Consider the following 9,490-nt stretch of genomic DNA (forward strand, 5'->3'; position numbering starts at 1 on the left):
ACATGATGATGAGTTAGGGATGATACAAGCTGGATTCAAACAGCGGAATACGCAAAAAAGAGGTCTGGTATGAATGACCTTTAGTGTCCCTCTTATAAACCAGAAAATGGGAAAGGGGCCTTAAGCTTAGAAATCTGAGAAATGCTCGATTAAACAGAATCAGTTTTTTAAATGCAAAACTTCTCAGAACTTTTGTGCATTTTGAGCCTTTTGAAAAAGAGTAGTCAGCATTTCTAGATTTATTTTTTAAATTACAAAAGTAGAGTTCTCAATGAAATTCTTGAATGATTAATGTTCTCTGGGATATATACTGGAAAGATTATGTCCCTTGCACACTTAAGCATGTAATAAAATATATTTTGAATGAAGGAATGATTGAACTCCCAGTGAGTTAGGGACAATGACAGCACTATTCTTCCTCCAGACAGCCAAAGGAAATGAGCAACAGAAACCCAAATCCTTATTTCCAGTTCCATTCATATTCTCTTCTTCCATGCTTTTCTTTGATCCAAGGCTGATTGATCCTATATCTCTAGGGCAGAAAATCTGATTGCCTTTTCACAGGAACCACAGCTCTTGAAATCTTACCTAAGCTTCCTAATAGAGCTTTAATAGCAATCAGTACCTGCCTGAACTTCTGGTGGCCTTGCAACTAACCATATTTCAGGGAAAGATGCTACTGTGCTGAATACCTGATGGATGCTCTTCTTGGGAGAAGAAAATGGCATTTAATGGTCTCAGGATTAAGGTTACAGAGATAGCACCAGGCTATCTGCAGCCTCAAGGCTTTTAAAGCATCCCCTGGGCATGAGCCAATGTGAATGTTTCCTTTCCTTCTCAGGGTGATGGTGCATTTGTTCGTAACACGGAGCTGCATTTTAGGAGTTATGAAGGCAAGGCAGAAGGGAGATGCGGGGGTTGGGGGGAGAAAAGGAGAGAGAACTGCCTGTCCCTTCACAGCAAAGAATAGCACATTCCTTTAGTGAATCTTGTTGATTGCAATCCCCTGGCTGACTTTGGTATGCTTCAGTTATAATTAACTTCCATATATTTCATGGGATTAGTGACATGTCAGCATTTTTTGAACATAGTTCTAATCATTGCATGTAATAATATTATTTGTCTTCAATACAGGCACATTTTAGGGTGATAAAGATAAAAAGAGCACCCACACAATTTCATGAAACTTCCATTTGTTTTTTCTTTTAAGAAAGCATAGGGCAGAAAATATATATATATATATTATTTTGCTCAGCAGAAATGGCAAAGAGAAATGGTTAATGGAAAGCAAGTATGCCCGGAAGAAATTCTTGGGTAAGAGTTTTTAGATCAATGCTCAAACTAATCTCACACTCCGAGGAACTGACCTCCCTCTCTCTGTACATGATATTCTCTCCCATAGGGCAGAAGCAGGTTTATTAGCCTCCTTTTATTTTGCAGTGATTCACTACAGTAGAAAGAGAAAAGCTCTTAGATGAAGTATCCAAAGTTGGTGCTCACCCCTCCTAAATGTATACTGTTAGACAAGTCACTTTATCTCTCTGATTCCTGGTTCTCTTATCTGCAGAAAAGGGAAGGAATGGTTAAAACACGTACATGTGTTTTGCACTCTTGCTGTCTGGTAGGCCCTGTGCTACGCAATCTGGATACTTTATCTGTTTAATCCTCACAAGATGAATGCAGAGAGAGAGATTTCTATTTTAAAACAAGAAACCTGGGGTTGATAGAGATTAGGTGACTAATCTGAGGTCACATAGCTGATGGGGTAGCAGAGCTTTGATGTGTCTAGGTGTGACTGATTCCATGGTCCGGGTGCCACTAAATTACCCTAACACTCTGGTTGTGAGGAATAAAAGAGATGCCTGAAAGCCCGTTATAATTTGTAAATCCCCATATAAATGTGAGGCGTTATCACTGGGTAGCACTCATCGTGGTTACTGAGAGCTAGGTCTTGTAGGAAGTGTACCGAGAATGAAAATATGGTGTATTTTCTGGCTAGAGCATCATTCAAACTAAAAGGGCATGTGTTTGTCAACAGGGATAGAAAGTTGAATACAGGGAGAAAAAGGACGGGCTCATCTTGACCTCAAGGCTGCATCTACCTCTCAACACCATTTCCTATCACCCACGCAAGTGCTCACGAGGCTACATTAGCCTGTTCTCAGGTTCTTCCAAGTCAAACTCTTCCTTGCCCCAGATCCTTGTATTTGGTGTTCTCTCTGCCTAGAAAATTCTTCCTACAGCTGTTTTCTTCCCTTTCTTTGGGTCTCAATTCAAATGTCAGTATGTCAGAAAAACCCAGGCCTCCCAATTATTTTGCTTATATTTTTGTTTATTTACCTGTTAATTGTTTGGCTCTTCTGAACACTGTAGTTCACTGTACTGTATTGTTGACTCCCACAGTGCTAAGCTCTTACTAGGTGCCCAGTAAATTGGTATTGAATGAAGAAATGAATGCCAGTGCTTTAGAGGAGATCAGAGAAACCTAGGCAGGACCCTGAGTTGGATGCTAACCTGTACTCCAGTCTCACTGTGATTCTTAAGGATCATTTCTAGTTAAAGAACAAGATAATAATAAAATTCTCATTTCTTCATTTCTGAATAGGTGTTTCCTTTTGCTTTTATGTTCACCTGCCACCCTGCTGGCTGTCACCTTTGGAGAAGGTATAAGTTATGGGAAAAAGGAGGGTCATTGGAGTTACACAGGACTTGGGTTAAATCCTAATTCTATCATTTACAGAGTGACCTTGGGTGTGTCATTCAAGCTCTCTAAGCCTAAGCTGCTTCATGTATAAAATATTTCATAGGATTATCCTGAGCTTAATTAAGATATTTACAAAGAATGTAAAACAGTGTCTGGCAGACTATGTTTCCCCCCTCTTTCCCAAGGACTTTAACTTTCTTGGAAATAAGTTTTGGTTTTGAAGGCTGCTGTGTGTTGGTCGACTACCATTTGATTTGTTGATGCTGGAGGGAAAAACAGTGGAGAAAGAGAGGAAGAAAGCTGTTTTAAATGAGATTGTGATCTCCTTGGAGGCAATAATTTTTGTCTGATGTAATATCACAATCACTTATACTTGCTAGGCCGTTAATAGCAATAAAAAATAAAACTCAGATGGAAATGTTAATAGTGGTTATTTTTAAAATGCAGCATAAAAGTTCAGGTCTTTTACATAGTGAACCAGTCAGATCACTTCCTGAAATATGAATACAACAAACATTTCATGAAATCGTTAAAAACAAAAAGGGTAAGAAGTGCAAACATGGCACTGTTGCCCCTGGTTTCTGGGACGGTCTCTAGACCTCAGAGGGTTGCTGGATAGTGTCTGAAAATTTTGGAATTAGAAACAAGAGCTAGCCTTAATGTTTTCTGACATGTATAAATCTCTGCATCTTCTCACCACAGTTTTTGTTTTTTATTGTAAGGAGTACTAAATTAGGAAGACTAGGTCAAAGAGGGATGTTCTTTTTGTTGAAGTAGAAATATAATTCTTGTACAATCTAAAGTTTCTGAACCACTGAATCTTTTCCCCTTAGCTGATATAAGCAGGTAGAAGGATTACATATGATATACATATGACAAATATATATATGTCATTGTATATATCGAAAGAAATATGTGTGTCTATAAATAATAAAGCAAATATAATTAATGGATAAAGGTTATCAAACAATTGGCACCTTTGTCTAAGATAACAGTAAAGGACAATGTTAAGGATAAATTGAGGTGGCCTCAATTTACCAGAAATAAATCAGGGTGAGTTTTCATTTGCCCTAGTGACATATTACTTCTTAGTGAGCAAATAATGTCAACAGTATTTTATTTTATCCATATAACCAACTGGAAAAGAAATAAGTATTCATGAAAAAATGCATTCATTTAAAGAGATACCACTAACAAGGCTAAGTAAAGGTAAAACTTCTATTTCCAACATTTCTAAACAGAAATATGGTATCTTTTGCCCCCATGCTGAGCTATCCATTTTTCTAAGATGAGCTACTTTGACCCTGCCAGGATTACTCAATAATTCCTCCATTCATTCACAGGTAGTATCTGTCAGTCGATGATTTCATTATCTTAATTATTGTCAACTTTTGTATTGGCTAAAAGGTGGACTAACTACCCACTTTTAATACTCAGGTCCTTGCAATTGTCATAAGAAATTCAGCATTCCATTCTGGTTACCTAGTCACCTTCTAGTTGTGGGGGTTTAGTGCTTCTAGTGCATAGATTACTTGTTTTGTTTTAAGAGAATTTCAATGAGATTGGAAATTTAGTTTCAGAGCCAGACCTTCAAGGTTAAAACATCAAAACAAATCTCCAAAAAAGAAAGAAACCACAGAAACTATTTGAATAATTTTGACTTGCTTTGAAAACTAAAATTAAAGCTTTTAAATTCATCAGCCCATCATCATAACCCCCACATTGCTGAGGTGCTTTGGAAGTGGATCAGTAGTTCTGCCTTTCCCCAGCTCACTGTGATGGCTAATGAAGCTATGTCTGTCTCTCAGACAAACAGCTAATGTAATGGAAAGATAATTATAAACAAGTAAATTATAGGAATTGAACAGAAAACTGATGTTGAGACAGTTTTTCTCCTGTGCAGAGTTATTGTGTTTGTTTGGAGTCATCTAACACTGCAAACACATTCAGAATCATCAAGTCCAATGTCAGAGTATTTGACATTGAAGATAAATTCACTCTTTGAGCAGTCACTTGGAAACCAATTATTAGACAAGACAAAGAGGATGATTTTCCAAACACAATGACAATATTTAAAGTATAGTAGTTCCTAATGGTGCAATGTTTGTTTGTTTTTTTAAAACTGAAGAAGCTGTGCCTAAGTTTTAAGTTTGATGAAAATGTAGCATTTAATAAGGGTAGATCTTAGACATTTTCAGAGCATAGGAAATTCCCTGCTGATTACAGTTCTAAGAATAGCCCAGAAACAGCAGTAGAGCAAATGAAGAAGTGACCCTCAATCGTTCATGGGTATATCAGGGGAGATGTAGCTATATATCAATAAATTGCTGATGGCTTTATAGGTTATCAGATTTTAGGCAAATACATTGCCTATACAGAACCATACATTGCCATTATGGTGGGCATTTCTTGTTTTTGTAAAAATAAATTTAAAAAAGTCACCCTAAACAACTTTTACTAGGAAAAGATGCTCTGCATGTAAAATATATGCAGCGTTTTCTACTCTCAGCTAATTTTTAGTTATTCACTAGACATGTTATCTACTTCTCAGTTATGGTTCCCATGATCCAGTTAATGTTGCCTCCCATCTTTCTCTTTGTGTAAATTTAACAATATTTCCAATGTTCTTACCAGTTCTTTTTTGAGTGAAGCTAAGGCATGCTCAATGTCTGAACTTGATCTCTTTGGTCTGTCTTCTTCTTTGTCACTGTGGAAGGAATAAACTTCTGCCTGGGTGCCGTGGTTAAATATGACAGATTTTGAAGAAAAATCTTGAAGCCATGTCAGAATCATCTCCATTTTTCTAAATTTAAATTTATTTGAGTGTAGAGTTTAGTCAAGGTAAGTCTAGGTTTTGCTGAGTTATTTAGATAGTCTGGAATGTAAATCTTTGAAAAGTTACAAGTACTTGAATAGCAAACACTAATGTAATATACTCGAGATGATGTTAACCAATGAGAGACTACCATTATTAAAAACTTGAGTTCCTTCTCCTAGTCACACTTGACCTTTATTCAGGGGTATGTTCAAGAAGTATGGGAAAATATCACAGAGATGTGTGCTTTTCAGCTGAGAACACGTCTTGGAAAATTCTCAAGAGAAGCAATCTATTTAAGATTCCACAAAGAACTAGATATCATAGATGTTTTTCTTTCTAAGCTTACTAACAACAACAAAAAAATCCTGATCTTCTCAGAATTTTTGTGATAAAGATTTTGACGCCATAACTGACCCCCTTGACCCAAATGTTTCACAAAAGAAAGCTGAACTAGATAGTTTTTCCCAAGTACCAGATCAGTTTGACTTCATAAAGCCTCTTACCAAGAATATTAGGCCACATTTACAAATGCTTACTGTGTATTTGATACTATATTAGTAAATGTATGCACATTTTGGTCATTTAATCTTCTCAGAATCCTACAAGATAAATGTTGCCATTAGGCCATTTTACTGGTAAGAAAACTGTTGTTTAGAGAGAAACAGTAGTCACTCAGGGCTGTTCAATTCCAAAGCTTATATGCTTATATACTGTACTATAGGGCTTTCTAGAATTTTGAGAAATCCATTTAGAAATTCAGAGAAATGCCGTTCTAAAGTCCTGAATTCTTTCTTCTTCCTTTTTTTTAAAATGGAGTTTCACTCTTGTTGCCCAGGCTGGAGTGCAGTGGCACGATCTCGGTTCACTGCAACCTCTGCCTCCTGGGTTCAAGCGATTCTCCTGCCTCAGCCTCCTGAGTAGCTGGGATTACAGGCATGCGCCATCATGCCCAGCTAATTTATTTTGTATTTTTAGTAGAGACGGGGTTTCACCACGTTGGTCAGGCTGGTCTCAAACTCCTGACCTCAGGTGATCCGCCCACCTCAGCCTCCCAAGGTACTGAGATTACAGGCATGAGCCACCGCACCCAACTGAAATCTTCTTAATAATGCCCCCAGAAGTAAGTCACACATTCCTGCATGTGCTTGATGCCAATGCTAAGCCTCTGTAGGCTGCTGATACCGCAAGGACTCTCAGTGTTGGGGAGTGGGCTGCTCTTCAAGGAGATGGTCAAATGCTGGCAGAAGTCCCTTCATCCCCTTCATTTCTGGCTGGTAAGATATTTCCTTTCCACTTTCACTCCTCATACTTACCTTCACATACTCCATTATTTCTAAGCTTGTTTATTTAAGGATTCCCCAAATTTATCTTGCAATTGTATGCTCCCAAGCCTTTGATTATAGCACCGTAAGCCTCAGCCCATCTCTGAGGAACGCATTCCTATGCAATCTTTGTGATCTAACTGAAAATCTCTTTTCCTGCCATGGTTTTTTTTTTTTTTTTTCCAGCTTCTCAGGCACACTAAACTTCTCTACTATTGAACCTTCATAATGCTTTACACACCCCCTTCTCAGTACTTGTCAAAGTTTAGCATGATTATTTGCTTATCATCTGTTTTCTTAGCTAGATCATGCGTTCTCTGAAAACAAGAATCATGTTCTATAATCAGTGCACCATGCTAGGCACACAGCAGGCAGTTAATAAGTTTTTGCCAAATGAATAAAAAGTTGTAAAAAAGATACAGACTGTGAAATTGTTGTTGTTTTACTTTTCAGCTTCTAAAAGCCAGTTGGCTTATTTGACTTTATGCTATTTCTCACGTTTACTAAACACTCAACGTTTTTTGAGCATGTGCCTGTCATAAAGCAGCTTCATCACAAGTTTTTAAAATTCTAAAACTCTTTAGAAAGACTTGTTAATCTTTGGCCAGGTGTGGTGGCTCACGCCTGTAATCCCAGCACTTTGGGAGGCTGAGGCAGGCGGATCACCTGAGGTCAGGAGTTCGAGACCAGCCTGGCCAACATGGTGAAACTCCATCTCTACTGAAAGTACAAAAATTAACTGGGTGTGGTGGTGGGTGCCTGTAATCTCAGCTACTCAGGAGGCTGAGGCAGGAGAATAGCTTGAACCCTGGAGGCGGAGATTGCGGTGAACTGATATTGCACCATTGCACTCCAGCCTGGGCAACAAAAGCGAGACTCTGTCAAAAAAAAAAAAAAAAAAAAAAAAAAAAAAAAAAAAAAAAAAAAAAAAACTTGTCAACCTTCTAGGTATTTCTGGCAGTCTTGCTTGTTGGAAGCTCTTGGAACGTTCCTGCTATAGCTAATGTCAGAGGAACCCCTGCAATCCTGGGCAGCATTGGCAGCTACATGAAGGAAGGGAGTGGAGTTCTCTGCAGATGTATTAAAATTAAAGGTAATTTGGTCCAGCCTCTGTGGAAAACAGTTTGGTGGTACTTAGCATGACCATGGGTGGTACTTAGCATGACCATGGGACACAGAGTTGCACAGGAGTGCAACTCCTACAGGTGTATATCCAAAAGAATTGAAAGCAGGTATTCAAATAAATACATACACAAGCATGTTCATAACAGCACTATTCAAAATAGCCAAAAGGTGGAAAGAATCCAAATGTCAATCAGTGGATGAGAGGGTAAACAAATTGTGGTATATCTATGCAGTGGAATATGTATTAGCCATAACAAGGAATTGAGTGTTGGCATATGCCTCAACATGGATGAACCTCAGTGTGCTGTGTGGAATTCTACTGTATGATTCCATTTATAAGACACATCCACAATAGGTAACTTCATAAAAACAGAAAGCAGATTGGTGGTTGCCAGGGAGTAGGGATAGCAGGAAATGGGGAGCACTGATTAATGTGTGTGGGGTTTCCTTTAGGGGTGATGAAATATTTCGGAACTAGATAGAGGTAGTGATTACACAGCATCATGAATGTACTAAATGTCCCTGAATTGTTCACTTTGAAATGGTTAGTTTTATGTTATGTGAATTTCACCTCAATTAAAAGAAATAAAGTAGAGTGAAGGTTGAAGGAATAAAAACTGGAAGAGGAGGTCAGAGTGATACTGTGGGAAAAGGACTCTATCAGCTGTTCCTGGCTTTGAAGATGTGGGGAGGTCGGAACCAAGCAATGAGGGTAGCCTTGAGAAGTGGGAAAAGACAAGCAACAAAACCTTCCCTGGAGCCTTCAGAAAGTAACATGGTCCTGCAATCACCTCGATTCTGGCCTAGTGAGAGCGTTATTACTGAACTGTAAGGTAATACATTTGTATTTTTTGAAGCTAAAAAAGGCAACAAAATATCATGCGTTGGCCTCATTGCTGAGAAGAACTTCAGAGTTCAACCCAGTTCTGATGAAACAGGGCTGTGGAAGATTATATTACTTTCCAAGGTCACATAGCTAGTTGTCCTATATACTCAGAAACAGTGTTTCCTCCTAGAAATAAAGATATAGGAGGATAATAAACAATGAGTGAGGTTATTTTCCTAATTTTATGAGAGTGAGAGCAGATTCAGTGAGATTAAATAACATGACTAATACGTAACATCAAGTACTCTGGGTTTTATTTTTCAACGTTTTTTTTTTTAATCAAAGTAATGCATGTACATGAACAATAATAAAGCAATCACATCATAGCCATTATAAGAGCTTATGATGGAAACCATCAGTTTCCAATACTCCCACATCCAGTCCTGTTTCATTGCACTTATCATTTCCTCTTTTAACTGTCTGTTGTAATTTGAATTTTACTACATAATGCTACTATGTGTTAATACTTAACAAATACTTACATAGCACTTATTAAGTCATTTCCAAAGACAGTTTATTGAATCTTCATAACAACCCTATAAGATAGGTACTAGTATTCGCCCTACTTTATGGTTGGGGAAACTGAAGCATGAAGTGGTGAGACTTACCCAACATAGCACAACTAGAAGGTGCTA

At 38.0% G+C, this 9,490-nt stretch overlaps 1 long non-coding RNA gene across 1 annotated transcript in view; it reads right to left on the reverse strand.

Annotated features, from left to right (window-relative positions):
• Window positions 1–5,563, reverse strand: part of LOC144330845 (uncharacterized) — a 51,585-nt gene extending 46,022 nt beyond the window's left edge. The window contains exon 1 of the long non-coding RNA XR_013397408.1: window positions 5,336–5,563. This is a non-coding gene — a long non-coding RNA (uncharacterized LOC144330845). The remainder of the gene's footprint in view (window positions 1–5,335) is intronic.
• Between the last annotated feature and the right edge of the window lie 3,927 nt (window positions 5,564–9,490).

This window comes from Macaca mulatta, chromosome 8 (assembly GCF_049350105.2).
Source record: "Macaca mulatta isolate MMU2019108-1 chromosome 8, T2T-MMU8v2.0, whole genome shotgun sequence".
In the NCBI taxonomy this organism is placed as follows: Eukaryota; Metazoa; Chordata; class Mammalia; order Primates; family Cercopithecidae; genus Macaca; species Macaca mulatta.